Source organism: Balaenoptera physalus (genome assembly GCF_965194825.1).
Source record: "Balaenoptera physalus genome assembly, chromosome: X".
NCBI classification, from domain to species: domain Eukaryota; kingdom Metazoa; phylum Chordata; class Mammalia; order Artiodactyla; family Balaenopteridae; genus Balaenoptera; species Balaenoptera physalus.
Window position 1 is genome coordinate 10,556,338 of NC_138903.1, and position 13,728 is coordinate 10,570,065.

At 41.0% G+C, this 13,728-nt stretch overlaps 1 protein-coding gene and 1 long non-coding RNA gene across 5 annotated transcripts in view; one reads left to right on the top strand and one right to left on the bottom strand.

The window, feature by feature from the left end:
• Positions 1-13,728, top strand: part of FRMPD4 (FERM and PDZ domain containing 4) — a 530,997-nt gene that overhangs the window by 270,098 nt on the left and 247,171 nt on the right. The window lies entirely within an intron of this gene.
• The window catches only part of LOC309652985, a 373,352-nt gene that overhangs the window by 97,765 nt on the left and 261,859 nt on the right, over positions 1-13,728 (bottom strand). The gene's annotated exons all lie outside the window — the stretch shown is intronic.

Below are 13,728 nucleotides of genomic sequence, written 5' to 3' on the forward strand. Positions count from 1 at the left end.
GTTTTCACAAATGAGTATTATTGTTTTATATACATTCATTTCAATGTGCATAAACTTTATCGAGTGTTACGTATCATTGTGTGTGTTTCTTCTGAGCCCTGGGATTTTAAGATTCATCCATGTTGCTCTGTGTACTTCTAATCTGTTTTCTTTTTTAATTGCCACATAATGCTCCTTGGTGTGCAGCAAACTTGGTTTTCGAGATGTAACCACTTTACACCAGAAACTTACAGTTCTGACTTTGCCCCTTTTATGATGGAGTTATAAAAGTGTAATGAAAGAAAAAGCCGCTAGCTGTGAATAGCAGCTAAAATGTCAATTTCAGGTCCCTCGAAACTGATCCTGCCCACAATCCCCTAAAATGCTCTTACTTTTAACCCTGGTGAAAGAAAAAATTCTTTTCTTAACCCCCAACTCTTGCTAAAGGCTATTTAGCTTGTAATTTCGCCGAGGCAGTTACCTCTAGCAAATACCACTTTAAATGCAAAGGTTTCAGTAGTTGCCTTTCTTTCCTTATTACCTTTATCAGGCCCTTTTCATCTTACTACTGACTTACAGAAATGGTCTCTGAATTGTCCTCTCTGTCTCCTTGTCTCTTCTAGGCTTAGAGTTTTATCATGTATCACTCTTGAACATACATAAAGAGAAATATATAAGCGAAATAAATTGGTTAGGACATTCCTGAACCTAACATTCATAGCTCCTTCTGAACGCCTTTTTCTGACTCAGAATCACTGATGCCCACACTTGTTCACACAACATTGTATTGTGACATCAATAGTGTTGGTGATGCGGCATTTCTTAGGAATCCTCACTTTCGACTCTGGGATTTTCTTCCAAATTCCTAACACCCACTCTGTGCATTTTGATCCTTGAGTTTTCCTTGCTTGGCCTGGTATAGGTAATAGTTTTCTATGTATATTAGTAGCACGCTAGAACACAGCTTTGTCTACTTGTGTAGGTATTTGCCTGTACTGAAAGCATTTGTCATTTTGCTAGAAAATGTGAACATGTGTTAACTTCTTCAATAATTAATATTTGCTTTTCTAATATCAAATTCATTGTTTGCCGCTCTGTTTCCATGCCTTTCTATGTACCAGTAACTTTCCATTTAACTATTGAATCATAGTATAATCTTTTGGAAGACATTTTAAATGGGATTTAAGCTTAACATGAGTGGTATCAACACTAGACATAATTCAGTTGAAGCCCTATTTATAAATAGCAATGAGTTTATTGTCCACACATCTTGAAGCAAACAACTGTTGCTTGGTAGCAGTTTAAAACACCATCAGTTGTAAATCTCATCCCGATTTTAAAGATGTTAAAGTATAGAAAATGTGCATCTTGCATAAGATGATTCCAGAGGTAGGTACTCAAGATTCAATACGGTGGCTCCGTAGACCATCAGAGACCTGAGCTCCTTTGCCTATTTGCCACTGCCTCCTTAGCACATGGCTTCCATTGTCAAGGCCCCTAGAGGGGCCAAGATGAGCTGGAAGTTCATCAGAAAGGGAGGAAGTCAAAAAGGCCAAGAAGGCAAAGGATCTGCAACTCATTGGACACCCCTAACTTGAAGAGAGGCCGGCTAGGAACTATAGTCTTTTACCTGGGCAGGTTTGTTTCCTGGGAGCAAATTGGGCTGTTCATATTGGGGAAGAAGGAGAGAATGGATGCTGAGTAATCAGCTAAGGGTCTCTTCACCACATCCTTTTGAAAGGCTCAATTCCCATGCAACCTGATTCACATCCCACTTCAGCCTAATTACAATCATATGACAATTCAACGTGCCATGCTTTGTGACAAATCCTAACACTTTGTTCTTGTCATTATATGTGATTCAAAAGTAAGCACAGGTCTGTAATAATTGGTATTTAATGTGGCTAAGCCACTGCTCCCGAACGAGTCTCCAGGTCCCTTGAGGCAGATCTGTCTTCTACATCTTAGTCACTTCTCCCACCCCATCACCCACCCCGCTGCCAGCTGTGTGAATTAGCTTCCACACAACGAATGCTCCATACATGGATCCGATGTCATCTGCTTTCTGCGGCCTCGATGAGTGACTGCCGCTTCCAGCTGATTTGTTGTCTGATGCTCCCTCTTTGAGTGCATGAAGAATTTCATAAATGCAGCAGCTTGAGAAGAGGAAAGTTTTAGAGTTTGCTTCTCTCCTTTGCTAAACTTTCAAGCCATGTTCTGGTGGGCATCAGTTCTGGGTCAGGCATTTCTATAACATTCAGATTCAATAAACTCAGCTACAACCTGTTGTAAGATTCTCAGGTCATGCCTAATAATGGCAGCCAAGGGAGAGGCGGTGGATTTTATGAGGGTAAAGACTCAGCAGTTCCTGGAAGAGGAATTTGTGTTTAGGGTTGTCGTTGGTTTGCACTTCATCTCATAGGAATGTAGCATGCAAATGCAAATAATCCCTGATTTCTCATTCTGAGCCTTTTTGGTTGAGTCTGTATCATCATAATGATGATCATCAAATGTTATGGAATAGCTACTCTGCTGGGTGCATCAACAAGTATCCTGGTAACAGGCTGTTGACATAAACATGGGTGGCATTGGCTGATGCCTCCATGCATAGTAATAGTAATAGTACTGATAGTAATAGTAAATAACACTTATTTAAGTCTTTCCATGTGCTGTGCACTGCTCTCTGCACTTTATGTAGACTAATTCATTCAGCCCCGCCCACATCATTGTGCACTAGAAGACTTCTAGCAGGCAGTATCTACATCTTTGTGGCTGAGGAATTTTTCTGGTATTGTTTTTGCCACTGTACTTTTGTCTGGGAGCACTTTAAAAATAACTGACAAGTGTTGGTGTATAAATACCCCAGCTCCCTTGCCCCTCATATGGGTTGTTTCAGAGATGTGAGTTTTACACCATTCCCAGAGTTTCCTGGCAGGATTAAGCTCCACTCCACTGTGGTGGCTGGATAATACTTCTTTATTGGCTGCTTTCTCCTCCCTTTGTAGTTTCCGCACCCCCGCACTAGAATCTTTCCCTTGCGGTCAGCTCCTGGGTAAACCCAAACTAAGACAAGTACTAATATCAACCCTATGAGCTAGATACTATTACTATATTTATTTTATAGACAAGGAAATTGAAACAGAAAAGTAAAGGAATAGCAGAGGTGGGGTTCCAACCTACATAGTGAGTCTGGTTTCAGAGCTCACACTCTAGCTACACCACATAAAAGCCACATGAGCTAAGCAAAGGAGTGTACAGATTTTTCATATCAAGTGGAGACTCTGATCTGATAGAGAAAAGGTTACCTAGTCGTCTGTAGATTTAGTTACTTTTCCGAAACAAAAATGTCTGGTCAAATGTGGGGAGTGTGTTATACAGACGATTGCAGTTATGACTTGGCCCCTGGAACACTGCATGCCAGCTTTTAAATGTACAATCTCTTATTTTTGAGGACCTGGTGTGCCCACTAATTAAACCACTTGGAGGGTTGTTTTTTTAAATCTGGTGCTATTTGGGGGGATGTTCAGCTCTCCCAGCCACAGCGCTCCAGAATCATCAGCAATCTAAACGTGATATTTTTGTCTTCTATTCCCTTCAAATTCATTTAGTGTCTGGATGATAAATGTCTTTTAATTAAAGCCTACAGGGCTATGGATTTACTGTTTGTGAGATGGTGACGTTCTCTGTTAAACCAACATTGGTCTGTGTGACTATAAATAAGGGTTTCAGTAGTTTTATATGCATATATCTTGGCTAAGTGAAAAGAAATTAAGAAGTTATTGCCACAAAGACTTGTTTCAAAAACAGTCATAATTTTTTTTTTAAAGATTTTTTTTGATGTGGACCATTTTAAATTTTATTTATTTATTTACTTTTGGCTGTGTTGGGCTTTTGTTTCTATGCGAGGGCTTTCCCTAGTTGTGGCAAACGGGGGCCACTCTTCATCGCGGTGCGCGGGCCTCTCACTGTCGCGGCCTCTCTTGTTGCGGAGCACAGGCTCCAGACGCGCAGGCTCAGTAATTGTGGCTCACGGGCACAGTTGCTACGCGGCATGTGGGATCTTCCTAGACCAGGGCTCGAACCCGTGTCCCCTGCATTGGCAGGCAGATTCTCAACCACTGCGCCACCAGGGAAGCCCCAAAAACAGTGATAATTTAATATGTGTTGCTTTTACCTTCCACCTTAATGTCCCCACTCGGTAAATCAGAGAGGTCCTCACTAGTCCTACCCAAACAACACACCGTGATCTATTAACAGATTCCTATCAATGTAACTTTCATCTGACTGTTCTCGAGTTTTCAGTTGTCTTCTTTTGGCAGATTACCGGCCAAAAGGTATATCACTGATTCAGCGTGAAACTCAATTTTATTTGTGACAAAGACTTATGTGAATTATTTAAAAAGCCTTTTATGAAGTGAAAATGTTGTTTCTTAACCTCAAATGATTCATTTGTTTTTTTCCTTGATCCCTCTCAATTTAATAATGATGTCATCCTGAAAATACTTTATGTCAGCATGGAAATCCATGGGATATATATTTATATTTTCCTGATAAAGAGAGGACTTGGGAATTCTGGAACCTAAGGTTCTGTTTATGTCAGGTGTTGGAGAGCCATCAGTATGTAGAGGCCATGAAAACCTTCATCACAGGGTGGGTCTTTAGGGAAGCGGGAACCCAAAAATAATGGAGGAGAAACTTCAGTACAGGGAGAAGACCTAACATGTGTTGAGAACTCACTCTGTTCTGATCTTTGTGGTGTTGCTTTACATATCACTACATCTTTCCCCAAACCGCAGAGATGAAGTCATTTTCCCAACTGGTGAAAAGACTAGAGAGACTTTTGAGTTCTTCAAACACAGGTCTACCTGACTTCGTAGTTCTGTTTCCATACATGGGTAGCAGATTGTATTGAAAGCCTCTGTGCTAAGTGGTAGAGTTTGTCTTCTCTGGAAGAGTGGGATTGCGTAGTCCTTCTGGTGGTCCCTTAGATGACATCATGAAGGAAATTGTCTAAATATCAGGGTGCTACTAGTCACTTTATTTAGGTAGTGAGCACTCCAAAGGTAAGGAGGGTGCTGAGGGACTGGGAAAAGCATTCTGAATGCATTGGTCATCCCCAGTTTTCCACATGAGCCATTCTAGATGACACATCTGACCTTGGGTTTACCCATGTTCTATTTAAACAGCAGACTGATGCTCAGGTGGTGTGACTCCCATTGGCATTATTGTAGACAGACATGAATCCTGAGAATAAGGGAATCTTCAGTACGAGTACAGCCCTACTGAGCATTTAGGGATGGCCAAAGTTGCTCTGGATAAGTAATATTGCTGGATAATGTATGTCAGTTTCATAGAGATAGTTCTGAGCCCTGCAACCTTCACCTTCTCCATCCATTCTCTCCTCCCCAATTGAAAACTCTCATTTCTTTAGTTCTCAGTGTGAACAAAACAATCTGATTAAATTAACGTATTTGGAGAAAATCTGCTTAAAGGATTTTGTACCAGAATTCCTCTAACACCCCTTTGACCCCTCCCAGCTCGATTTTTTAATTTAACCTGAATGATATTTTTTATGATATTTTCAGGTGATATTTTAACAAGACAGTTTTGCACTTAATCTTCCCCACTCAGCAGACACTACCAATGCTGGAATTTAGGCAAAAGGAGTGATATGATATGTATGGTGGCCTCAGAGGGAGTAATTGGCTACCAGACAATAGTAGCTCAAGATTTTCTCTTTGGGAACTAAATAAAATCAACTAGCTGGGCTATTAAGGAGAAAAATTATGAACTAGGTGAAATGTGACTTTAGAATTTTCTACCTCCTGTTTTTAGTTTTGACTACAATTATAAGGGAGATAAGGTTGATTACTAAGGCTCCTACCATTACTAAAATTTTATGACTAGCATCCAGCTGCCATTTACATATTATGATTATAAATATTATTCAGTATTTGAGATTAACTTTTTCCTACACTGTGTTTGATTCTAACACCTAGTGTTGTGTGTGGATGTATTCAGAGTCTTCCTGGTTTGTTGCTCAGGTGTAGCAAAACCTGCTGTTTACAATGGTCAGGATTTAGAGGAATGTTGGTCATTATCTCCTGAAAATAGTTTGGTCTTTCACTTTGAAGGATGTTTTCTAACATTCCTGTTTACTGATTGTTTCATTGTCATGGTATGTTAGCATTCACAATTGCCCTCAGAGGCTGAGCTTTCAGGAAGTTTGCTGATTATCTATAGTTCTTCATAAAAATATAAGGAAACTTACAGACCTTTGGATTTTAAATAGTTTTAGTAATTTAAAATAACAATTTTAAAGGGAAAGAACTAGTCTATCTTCTGTAGGATGCTGAAATGCCAAGAGCAGGCTATCAGGAGGTGATAACATTTACTGAGCATCTATTCTGTTCCAAATGTCTTTCTCCCTCTCTCCTTCCCTTCCCTTCCCTTCCCTCCCCTCCCCTCCCCTCCCCTCCCCTCCCCTCCCTTTCTCTCTTTCTCCTTTTCTGTCTCTTTCTGCCTTTTTTTCATGGGACTCAATTCTGAGTTCTGATTTTCAAAAAAGGATCTATATGGTCAGAGGATATTTTAATTGGGGTCTTATGGCTCTCTTCTATTTACACTTTTTGCCCCTTTGGAGATGGAACAGACGATAAAAGTTGGTTTGTCTCCCTTGTGGGCAAAGAAGAAATAAAACATTATCTGGCTTGTTTAAAATGAGAGATATTTTCTCTATATTCTTGTTATGTTGGACTTCTCCTTTAGCTACTTTACAAAGTAGGTTGCTAACATCATACATTAAATCCTTTGTTTTAGGAACACCAGAAAATGGTTTTTCAGAAAAATATTTGCCATTTTTGCATAATCTCTTTCCTTAGTCATCCAGAGACTATGCCTACTTAACTGAAAATTTTTTCTTAATTTGTAGATAAGGATAACATCTTCACGTCTTGAAGCCTCAGCTCAGATAACATCTCCTCCAGGAAGCTGTTTCTATGCTAAGAGACCCTCCTCTGTATCCCGTAGTATGAGTGCATACTCTAATATTTAATGTTTCTTCAACCTATTCAACTGATTTCATTATAGGTCTGCCTTCCCATTAGCCTGTAAACTATTGCCAGTAGTCACCACTATCGTGGACATATGTAACAGTAGTAGGACTTCAAAATAGTGCTAGATCTTTCTATTTCATGCATTAACTAGGAAGCACACATATTGGTATATTAGAAATTTGGTTTTTAAAATAAGTTGATAGCTATATTGCAGTGTAATTGGTTTCCTTTGTACTTCTATGTATTTTGCTTTATGGCTTTAAAAACGTTGCTCTGAGAAGGAGTCCACAGGCTTCATTAGGCTGTCGGAGGGGCTCATGGCATGGAAAAGGTTAAAAGCCTCTGCTGGAGTAACACGTTGCACAGTTCAGAGACACTTCAGGGAGGTTGAGAGGTTGGTTTCAGGCGCCCTTATCATCGCCGTGGAGAAAGCTTGTGGACTTCTGGCTGACACAGGGAAGAGCAAAGACTGGGTGACTGTGGGCTATTCCAGCGCCAGCTGACGACTCAGGCATCCATCAGAGTTTCTCTTTGTAAACAGTATTTGTTTCCATGTGACAAGGTTGAGACATGTGGAGAACGCTGCTGTTGAACCAGACGTAATCATATTAGTCTCCTGCTGCATCCTCCAATAATACCATTACTGCTGGCTTCCAAATAGTTGAAAATAGCCACCACTTCTTTGACTTTTCTCTAGAAAGGCCAAAGATGTTGCATTTCTCCTGTTATTCCTTCTGAAACCTTTCGGTGTGGATTTCAGTTTTCCAGAAGGCCTCACAATTTTTCTAATAACCACAGATACCTTTCTTGATATTTCATGTGTATTTATCAGAGGAGACTTCATTCCTTGGATTTCTTAATTTAAAAAGGATGACTTGATTATTTCTGCTCAGATATTCCCTATGCTTTTAACATTTCTGATCCCTCCCTCCTCCTGCCTCAGGATCCGATTTTGCAGGGAAGTAGAACCTACTGGATGAAAAAAATCTCTCAACATCCTGCCTCCAGACCTATTCATTTACTCATATCTATGCCCAGCACCACCTGCTTGCCCTTGTTACAGTGGAAAAGTCGTTCCTTTTCCTGTCTCTGGCAATGGCACACTCTTTGTATTGCATCCAAGAGCAGATAGGAGAGACCCAGTGTCACCTGCTAAAGTGTATATTAAAGAGATCTACCTGCAAAAATGTAAAAAGACGCTATTCGTCTCACCACATTCTTTTGGAAAATACAATTATGTTTTATAAGAATATGTTATATATATAATAAAGTTATTGTTCTTAAATGAATTAATAAATATATTGATAATTTCTCAGTTGTAATTTATAACACATTAGATATTGACAGATATAGCCAACATAAACCAAAGTTTTTGAAGGTCCTCAATAATGTTTGAGAGTATAAAGGAGTCCTCGGGCCAAAAAGTTTGCAAAGTGCTGGTCTGCACTTCCTGAATCTACTTCTTCACCTCCCTTCCACTCCTCCATCCAATCAAATTTGGCTTCTGCCCTCATCAGTGCACTGAACCTGTTTGTTCCAAAGTCACCAGATTCAATGGGAAAGTCCTTACTAGGCTTCTGGAGATCATACCACACTGTTCTTGACCATTCTCCTGGAAGTGCTTCTCTGTTGACTTAGGGAAGTCGAGAGAGGAGTGCCGTTCCCAGTCGCGTGGTTCCTTCTCCTCCATCTCCTTCATGGGCCTTTTTTCCTCTGCCCACCCTTGAAATTCAGTGTCCCTCAGGGACCTCGCCTCCTCCCACCCTCCCTGGGTGATCTCACTGCTTCTTTGTCTTCATTCGCCACCTCTAGGTTAATGAAGGCTTTGTCTTCAGCCCAGATCTCCCCTGACCCCAAGCTTTGGACCTGAGTATTGAACAGCTTGTTTGGACACTTGTTCTTGGATATTCCACCAGCATCCACAATTTAAGACATCCTGGACTGGACTTAGCTGGTCACCTGCTCCTTCATCTGTATCCCCTTGGCCCAGCCCATCTTCTCTCTAGTTGTTCAAGCCAGAAGTCTGGAAACGATTCTTTCCTTTTTCTTCAGACCTCGGTGTCCCTCATGATATATCCAAGCAATCTCCAAGCCCCGTGTCACTCACCTCCTAAATTCTCACAGTAACCCCCTCTTCTCTGACTTCTAACACTGCCCCACCCAAGTTCCATCGTCTCTTCTCTAGATGACTCATCTGGTCTCCACAGTGCTGCCTTCCAAGGTGCAAATCTCATCATTTTATTATGTCTTCAAGGTCCTCGATCACCTGGCCCCCACTCGCCTTATCTGCTTCATCTCTCATCACCTCCTGACCGTCTTGTGTCAGCCACTAGAGCTTCCATGCGGTCATGCTCTCTTGGCTGTAGCCGCTCGCGTACTGACTTTTCATGCTGAGCCTTCATCCCTGCCCCCTCCCCATCTGCATCTTCCCACCTCAAGCACAGGCCGTGCTGGCTAACTGGCACTGGTTGCTAATTCTCCAGATGAGACTCTCCTTCCCCAGGGAATCCTTTCCGAACCACCTGCCCCCATCTCACCCACCTCCTGCCCCACGTCTGAGCTTCCATAGCCCATGTGTGCTCTGTGGTGGCATTTGTCGATCCACACATGTAACTGCCTGTTTGACGTGATCTTCAGGAGGACAGCGGCCTCGTCTTTCTTACTTGCCACAAGTCCTCGTAGCACCTGCAGCTCCCTCACTCCCCAGAATCTCGTGGTAACTCTTTGTTGAATACGGAAGTTCATATTTTTAAACTTATCTTTTTCTTTTAAGACAGAGAGAGTTCACTGATTTTAACTTTGTCAAGCAATCACAGGGTGGCTTGAGCACAGAAAAGCAGTGATTTCATTGCTTACAAAATCCAGCCTTCATAGTTTGCCTAAGACCTGGGTATAATTTCATCTACCACCCGCAAGAAACACATAAGAAAGAACACCTTTGTGGTGGGTAACAGTGAGAGTTGGCAATATGTTGGCCAGGTTAAAAACTTCTATCAAAATATAAGGAGGGTGGAATATGGGGAATGGAGTTCTGATAAAAACATTATCCTATGAAGTGTGTCATCAAAAATAATTCTGTTGTTTTTTTTCTTTCCAAAAGCGATCTTTAATTATAAAAACCCTAACTCTAAAAATGGTCCTTTTACTTAACGGTTTTGTCACCTAAGTGAAAAAATAAAACCACAGAATTTATCATAGGATACGAGTTCTAATCAAATATTATCTGGTACGTTAGGCAGTATGAGGGGAAAAGGCTCCCATGATAACTTTGTGTTTCTCAGAAAGTAAAATATTTGCAATGGAAGTAAAAGGGGTTTTTTCCCTATCCTTTGATACAACGTGGAATTTCTAGTGAACCACATAAGGAGACTAATGGGATCCGCGTAGCCTGAGGATCTGGGTTCCTGCTTCACACAGCTTCTTGCTGTTTGTTCTTCCTCCCTTTGCTTTCTCCCCACTTCCATTCTGCTTCCCACTGCTGTGGACGGCTCACCAGACCTTCACCTCCTGAAAATCATAAACACTTAGGAAGTTAAGGTCTAATGTTTCTGAGTCCTTGAAATCAAGGTTATGTTTGTAGGCATCTCCTTCCCAGTGTTATCATTTAAGGTGATTGATCAGGGAATTTATAAATGATTATGGCTTTGAGGTTTGCTTCTTTTGAAAAGAAAAGGGCACTTGACTACTGGGTCCTGTTTCTGTCATGTGGTGCATTTCCCTCAAAGGACACGGGTCGCTACCTGGATAAAGGAGACCCTGGTCTACAAGTCAGTTCAGTTCAACAAATACTTATCGGCTGTCTTCTAGAAAGACACTGGCAGGGGTAGATCTCAGGCTTTGGCAATTGGGGTATAAAACCTGAGTAGGAAGCCTTTTCTTCTAATTCTCTTCCCTTCCCTCAATCCCTCAAACCTGAAAAATGGGAAAAATACTACCTCTTTTCCAGAACTGTTTGAAGAAATAAATGAGATAAAGCAAATAAAGTACGGTGGCTCAGTGCCTGGCACCCAGGAGGCCCTCAGTAAATAATGGCTTTGTGAACTATGAGAGCAAGATTCAAAAGATCAGGAAAGATTCCCCACGATTTCAAAGTGAGCTAGAAAGAGGTCTTGCATTTTTGTAAGAAGTGAAATATATAGCTAACTGAGAGACACATAAGGAGATACATTTTCATAAAAGTGGGAAATAGTTTTGCCGATCTCACTCTGAAAGTAGCACTCTTGCTATTTGGTTTGACTGGTTATTGATGAAGGTCGTTAACTGACCAGATACTTGACCAACCACTTTGACAGGTTTTTCTTTTTTTTTGGGGGGGGTGGGGGTTTCTTTATGCTTGCACCTTTAAAAAGGCAGAATAGGTCCAGAAATGGGAAAGATGTGCCTTTTTTGTTAGAGCTGATGCTTACAGGAGGGGGAGGGAAGGGCGATAGACTGTGTATATTGCGTTTGTTCAAAGTGAACTGAGGTTTTGAGGGAAAAGGGTTTTCTTGACAACTGAGTGTTTCATATCCTGCCTGTGGAAACTCAGTAGATTTCTAAAAGCAAGTTTAGAGGCAATAAGCTAATGTTCCTGGCGTTCTTATGTGAAAGGATTATTTTTGGGCTTTGGGAGAGCATAACACCTTTTTAAAAATTCCTACTCCTAAGATCTGTTGGCACATAATTCCATTCTAACTCAGGTCACAGGGTCCAGTTAGCAGTCATCTAACATTGTTCCGAAGGTGACCCCAAATTGTTGTTCCTCCGCAAGGTTTTAAAACTAATATGAGATTAGGTTTTGAAGGGAAGGGAAACTTAAATGAGTGTTTTTCCTTAATTATGTTTTTGCCTGCCACCGCAGGGATTCTGGGCTTTAAGCTTCTAATTTTCCACCTTCTTCATATATTTCCTGTTACTGTATTATTGTGGCCTGAGTAGTGGGGAAAAAAGGCTGCAGAGGGCAAAGAATCCCATCAATATAACTGAAATGTCTTTCTCTGCAATTCAGTGTGACTGGCTTTATTTTTATTATACTTTTTAAAAGATTTTTACAATTGCCTTCTAATTATATGACATTGTTTTTCATTTGTAGAGCTAACTGCCTACTAATTATTGATGCCCTTTAACCTTGTGCGTTGAACTTTGACTCATTATTTTCAAATAAGAGAAATCGCAACCCATGGTGTTGGTGTGCGAGGACAGCCAACGAGGCCCGACGAAGCTTTCTTACTGAACTCACGTTCCACTGCTCACCACTCAAAAGCCAGTAATTTGAGAGGCAGGTGTCAGTAGAAGGGAAAGTTGCTTTATTCAGAAAAGCCAGCAATCTGGGGAGAAGGTGGACTCATGTCCTGAGATCAGCTTCTAAGATTCTGCTCAGCTAGGACAGTTTTTAAAGGGAAAAAGGTGGAGCGGGGTGGCCGGGGGAGAGGTGGGCCTTAGTGAATCATCAAGGCAGGAGGTTGGATTCTGCTTCGTTCTCCATTGCGTGCAGACTGGCTGACTCTTTGTTCAGATGTTCTCTTGCCCGCGTGATCTGCCTGCAGGATTGCTAAGGGTGTTATGGGGGTAGAGGGCTAGTCATTTACTTAGTTCTTCATTCTTACTTCTTTTAATCTAGGAAAGGAATCAACAGGTTAGACATGGTGTGCATTCAGGAGTACCTAAGTCAGGAGTTAGGTTAAATTGCCTAGTGATCTCGTTCCTATAATTAGGTTCTTTCAAGGTTAGAGGGGAACAGAAATGGGCAAACAGGAAAGGGACAAAGAGCTGCTTTCAGCTTCTGTCCCAATAGTCTCAAATCACAAATTCTCAGACCACATAGGCTTGTCAGTAGGCAGAAGGAAGGAAGGAAGGAAGGGAGAGAGACAGGGAGGAAAGGAAAGGAAGAATGCAAGCCCACTCAGGTTTTTAATTACTTATTAATTACGTGTTAATTACTTGTTAATGCTAACATAGCATTTTGAATGTTTGTGTGGAAGATTTGAAATGCATCACCATGAAAAAATGATGGGCAGTGTCCACCTTGGGTACAATAACTGGTCAGAGAGCAGTTTTACTTTGAGCTTGAGGTATGGCCCTTGTCATTTCTTTTCCGTAGAGTTCTGCCCAGTGTGAAATATCCAACCAGAAATATCTTCCTTTGAAGAACATTTACAGTGAAGGCTTAACTTAGTCGTTGTTATACCAGTTCTATTTATCTTGTTTCCTGCTGTTGCTTTTTGTATACAATCTGCTCTTCCTGGAATATCAGGAGTTCATTTTTAAGGATATTTTTTCATATTTTCCAAGAAGCTCTAAAAAGAATATTTTCAAGAAAATGTTTCTCATTGTTACCACAAAAGAGTCTGTACAATGTAGTCTTAAATGATAAAGTTGGACTCTCTAGAGCAGTGCTTCTCAAACTTCTCAAACTCACACAGTGAGAAAGTGGCCTTCTGGAAGCCAGGAAGAGGCTTCTTAAGGCGAACCAAATCTGCCAACAACTTAATCTTGGACTTCCAGCCTCTAGAACTATGAGAAATAGTTGTCTGTTGTTTAAGTCCCTCAGTCTGTGGTATTTTGTTACAGCAGCCCCAGCTGACTAAGATGCCAAAGGATGTTTTTATAGGCTGAATATGTGAAGTCTCTCTTTAAAAGAAAATTCCTAGACCGCTTTAATGAGATCCTCCCTTTGTAGCTAATTAGGCACTTGTTCTGCCATGATTCAGGAAGA